Here is a 6,000-nt window from a genome sequence, read left to right on the forward strand (position 1 = left end):
GTTAGTGTGTGCCATAAAAGGTTTATGCAAGCATACCCAAGTGGTTTTGAATGCTTTCCACTTCCCTGCATTTGCACGTGAGAAGTTGCTAACTCCCATTTGCAGACTCTCAGCAGATCCGGGGTTTATGACTGAATGCCTCCAAGCTGGGGTATGCAAGCGGACAGCAGTGTTTGGAGTCAGTGACCGCACTCATGCCCATGATAATCACGAGCACGTACAAGCCACAGGGAATTGTTAAAACAGAGACTGATTTGACTATAACAAAAGTCTTGACTGAGTTTTATTATAAAGTGCCTCATTAGTCTGATATTTTTTGTGACATTCCATTGGTTATAGATAGAATAGAGGTGTTTTGTTTTGTTTTGTTTTGTTTTTCCTGTCTCACACAGGAGCAATAGGCACAAATTCCCATGTCAGCTGAAAATAGGCCTGTTGTCCACACCAGAGCTGTGTATCCGAAGGACCTGAGCCTGCAAGATGCTGAACATCCCCCGCTGATGAGAGGAGCCAGGTAGTTATTTGCCTCAGCCTCCGGGATAATCTAGCCTAAAAAGGGAATGGAAAGTTCAAGAGCTTATTTAAAAGCTCTGTGCCCAAACTTAGCTCGTGCAAAAGGAATCTGCAGGCTGAGTGAGCGCAGGCTGCTGCAGAGCTCTCTCTCCTTGTTACCTACCAGGATGAGTTAAGAAGTGTCCCAGCCTGAGCAGACACCGCACCTGATGGAGCCGAAAGGGAATTACCACGTACAGCATAGCATCTGACGGGTGGTGTGAATATATAAAATGCTTGGGTACAGCAGCCCAGATCATCCAACACCAAGCACAAGGAGCAAAGGGAAGAGGCTGTGCTCCTACTCATGCAGCCCAGGGTGACACTGATCTCTGCTGCCATGACATGCTGCTGGCTCATGGTCACCTTGTTGGCCACCAGGACCTTCTCTGCAGAGCTGCTTTCCAGCTGGCCGCCCCCAGATTGTACTGGTGCAGGGGCTGTTCCTGCCCAGGGGCAGGGCTTTGCATTTCCCGTGCTCAGCTTCATAATGTTCCTGTTGGACCACTTCTCCAGCTGCCCTAGGTCCCTGTGCATGATGGCCCAGCTCTAGAGCTTATTGACTGCTCCCTCTGGCTCAGTAGCACTGGTCACCTCACTGATGAGGCAAGCTGTCCTGACAAACTCCTCTAGCGGGACTCTGAACCACTGCCCACCAACTTCTGACTCTGGCAAGCCACCCAATTTTCCACCCACTTTATATCCAGGTCACAATAATTGGAGCAGGCCCTATCAAGCATTAATTTTACAGATGAAGCCACCATGGTTAGGAATTCAAAATGCATCTGCCTTTCCTTTTGAATGCAGTTATCCCTGTTTGAAAGAGAGTCATCCCGTTTCTCCCCCACTATCCAGACATGCAAAATGATTCAAAGTTCTGATCCCATGAGAAACAGCAAATGTCATCAGACACATCACAGAAACCATTCATTTGGCTCTATAACAATAATTCTCACCAGTGAGGAGGCATAAATAATATTTAATGGATTACAGATCAAAGGCCCTGAACTGATCCTTGGTATCACCTCACTTATTACTTGGCCAGAGAAAAGACAATATTCCTGGTACACCAAGGCATCTCTGTTTATCTGAATGAACTAAAAGAGAGATTTGTAGTTGTTCCAGTGAGGTTCGTAAAGAATATACAGCATGCTTATCTATAGCAGAGATGGAAACCATGTGCAACGCGCTGTTGTTAAATTGCTGATCACCTGCAGAGACAAAGACCTCAATTCTGTAGGACCCTCTTAATAGCTAAGGCAAGTGATCCTTTGTGGTTGCAGTCAAGAGTTCATTCTGTTTGCTAAGCCATTACAGTCATTATTCTAATTACCTATCGAGTCCAGTTCTTGTGTGTGGTGCTGCACAAAGACAAAGGGAATAGTGTTTTTGTCTCCCAAAGTTTTTACTCTTAATTCAAGAAGGTAAGCTTTCAGGCACCTAACAAATTGCATAAATTAGAGAAGGGTAGAAATTACCCCATGAATTAACTAGGTGACATTTGTAAGAAAAATGTCTGGGTGAAAACTGATGTATTCCTGTCAATCCCCAAGCCCTATATCCTTGCAAAGCAGCATGTGGGAAGGCTGAGTGTCTAATAGCCTGGTTCACAGGCAGTAATTCCTCTGGAATATGGTGACTGATTTGCTTGACATTTCTTTCTGGCGTCTACGGTATGAGAACCACTAGGCAATTTCTGGGAAGCTAATTTGTTCCTTTCTACTATATGTTGATAAGGAACAAAGAGAGGTTAAGTGCTCAAATCTCTCAAAAATCCAGTGTGATTTGGATGCAAATCTCAGGCATCTTTTCTATAGTGTAATGCAAGAATATATATAATTCCCTTTTCTGTTTCATTAACAAAGTTTCCTGCTGGCAGTATCCAAAATAAATCTGAGGTCTGGCATAACTTATAGAGATGACTCTATAGAAAATTATTCTTTTAATTTAATCAATAATATGCCCATATATGGAAATCTTGTCAGAATGTAATAATATATCCAAGCAATTGTATTGCTGCATGCTTCTTAATAAGACTACTGCAGAGCAAAGCTGTGAACTGAAAAGGTTCTGAGAGGCTTCAGATGCCCGAAATATTCTACAGTCTCTGTGCAGAGGAAGCTCCCAGCACTGATGTGGCAGGGCCAGGAAGTCATTGTAACTCAGTTGTTTAACATTAGCCACTATTTGAGAATTTACTCTTTTTTGGGTTGCGGCTGAGATCATGCTAGTCCCTATTGATATATCAGGTCCATTCGACTCTTGGCTTGGGTTCAAACAAGTTTGTACTGAATTAGAAGGCTTGGCTCAGGGGATGGACCTATTTACTTTTGTCTCTATGTCTAACCTTTCTGTTTCTGCTTTTCATCACCTATATAGGTCTTCAGAGGCAGTATTCCTCCCATGTTTATCGTGGGTACTTAGCCACGTGGCTACTATTTGCAGTGCTGCTTCTGCACAGGTGGTGACTGCTCACAACAACAGCTGTCTGAGAGCTCATGGTGATCTGTCCACGGCAGAACAGCCTTTATCCTGATCTCCTGGAGTCGGTACAAAAGGTGAGATGGGTGCTCACTATGCAGAAATATCTGTGTTTTTATTGCTATGTCTTTTCCCTTTTTCTTCTTCCATTGTCTATTGCTACTCCCCATTGTCTAGGTCTCAGGTACAGAGTTAGTATTTCCTGTTGCTTCATCCAAGGTGCAGGTTAGACACACACAGGCACAAGCTCCTTCACACGTGCAGGAGCCAGTTGGGCTAATTATCTCATGTGAAAATGAGCTGAATGGTTTTCAAGGTCACCTCATATCTGACAATCGCTTTTATGCTATGTAAAGCTCAAACTTCCCAGAAGACTCTCCTGCTCTACCCCTGTTCTCTGTGTTTTTCCATTATTCGGCTAACCCAAGTCCCTTGCTGCCCTGGATCATGGACAGTTGACTTCCCTCATTCTCCAAGCCCAATGGAACAATAGATTTAGGACCCAAGTTCCAAGGTGTCACTGAAACACATGTAAGAGGGGTGACAAGCACATTGCCAGCTTTGCTGTTTGCTGATGGTTGAAGATCAGTGCTCACTGTGGTTTGAAATCAACTCCTTGTGGAAGCCCAGGCAAGAAGTCAGATTTTCCAGCTTTTGAAAGCTACTTATTATTTACAAGTACAAGCATTTCACGGTGTGCAGCTTCCTAGAACGTGAGGATTTTTTTCCTCTTTAATAGTTTAAAGAAAGGAAATATCCTTATGAGTATAAATTAGTGAGAAAAGACTGAGCCCCAGGTGTAATCTGATCTCAGAGCCAGACTTCGTGCACATTTACGGTGGTGCAAGCTGCTGCGCTCAAAGAAGCGTGCCGGCTCGGAGTGGCACAGCTTGGAGGATGTTTAAAGGCGAGCACTGAATGCAAAGAAAATTGGCAGTTTACTGACGATGGTTCTGCTAATATGTTTATGCAAAACTTGTCCTTTGATTCTCCGAAGGCGTGGGCAAACGCATGCAAGCAATGTTAATGATTAGCTACAGAAAGTATCAATGACTGTGAGCTCTTATTTTACCAACAGTGTTGCATGCGTAGGCAGGAATAAATCCAAACCATCTTATTAGGGAAGGCCAAAGGGTTTAGATCCACACAGGTGTTGTGGGACTTATATCCCATGCAGGCACTGGCAGCCAGACTCTCCCCACCAAACACAAGGGACATAAGAGAGGTGCTTACACTTGGAGCTTAGTCACCCAAGTCAGCAAGGAACAATAGGTGCTTCAGACCTGAGCCACCCATATCCCCATGGAAATGTGCTGCCAGAGGTGCCTGAGGGCAGCAAGAGCAGATTTGGTGCTTTGCAAGACAGCAAATGACAATAACCACTGTTCTGCAGTGTGGTCCATAAACAAGCCTGGAGAGCTAGATGGCTGTTGAACCTTCGTTTCTGCCCTTTAGACTATTTCCATTCTAATATTTGAGTGTCTTCCTGAGGACACTGACTTTTTTTAATGCTGTGAAGAAGTTTGAAGTTATGCCCGTTTCTTAAAAGAGCACTGATTTCCATGCACTGCTCATTTAGGTTTTTTTTCTGCAAACCACCTAGCATGGAGAGGAGGAAAAAAGCACAAAAGGTCATGCAGGTCATGCAGGTCATGCAAAAGAATACCTAGAAGGTTTAACCCTTGACAGAATGTGTTTGCCCAGTACCTGCATTTTAAACAACTTATTTCTAGAGCTGTGCTAGCCTGTTTTAGAGTACAGCAACGCAAACATTTATTTGCAGCTGCCTGCAATGAGGCTACAAATCAACTAATGATACAATATTTTCTCTTGGAATTTATTCTATGAAGATGATTCATACCAGACAGCTAAATGCCATCAGTGTTGTGTCAGCTTTTACTGACTAAAGTATTTTTCCATATGTGATAGTGGACTGTTCTCATTAATGGCTGAGCTGTAAAATCTTGCTTTCCCTCTTATTTATGACACTGGAAAAGATCCAATGTAGCACAGTACATGTGTAAGTCATTACCCTCCCTCTAAGCTCCCCCCCAAGTATGGAATGTTACTGTATTCTAATATATTACAGAAATAAACAAATGTTATACATGTGGGGGATGAGTATAAATCAGATATGACTCAAAGGTTGAGGGGGTTAAACAGAGTTTGCTGGGCCTGAAAATCTCCAGAGTGCAAGGTCTATGGTGGGGGCGTAGTGCCCCCACATCACCAGTTTGGCCAGTTCTGACCCTGCACATTGCCAGGTTTCCAGTTCATGCAAGTTTTGGGGGTTGCTCTTTAAAGTGCTCGAGATATTCGATATGGTTTGGGTTGTGTGGTCTGTGCAACAGGCAATGGTGCCTGGCATGGGAAGCCTGTCCTTCCCAGGAGTCTAGGAGCTCCTTCTGTGGCACCTCCTCAGCAGGTGTCATGGGGCAGTAATTTAGGGTTCCAGAGCTCACGTCCTTGAAGCCTCCTGAGGGACAGATCCAGTGTCCATGTTTCTTCTCACTGGGATGGGTAAAGGCTGGTGGAACTTCAATGTAAAGACTCCCTTGGGAACAGGGACTTCCCGAGTGCCTGTAAATTTTGGCTTTCTCCCCTTTTGACCCTCCAAACCTTGCATTTCCCCTTGGATTAGTGGTCTAGTTTGCAGAGGAGGAATACAGTGATCCTCTTTCCTGAAGAGCTGTGGCTTAAATGACCTCACTCCGGGAGTTAGCTGTCCCTTGGCTGTTGGCCCTCATCATTGACAGTGTCACCACCAAAAGGGCAGGAGCTTTTTGGAGAGGTCTCACAGCCCCGTCAGGTGCAGGACTGTGGTCTGAACAACAGTGGGTGTCATCTGTATGGGCAGGGAAAAGGGGCCAGTGAGAACTTATGGCATATGCAGCTTGTGTCCTTCTCCCTGAACCCTTTAACTTCTCCCCAAAAACATGGTGGCTTCATCTACCCTACCTGTGGACA

The sequence above is a fragment of the Columba livia genome, chromosome 1, assembly GCF_036013475.1.
Source record: "Columba livia isolate bColLiv1 breed racing homer chromosome 1, bColLiv1.pat.W.v2, whole genome shotgun sequence".
NCBI lineage: Eukaryota > Metazoa > Chordata > Aves > Columbiformes > Columbidae > Columba > Columba livia.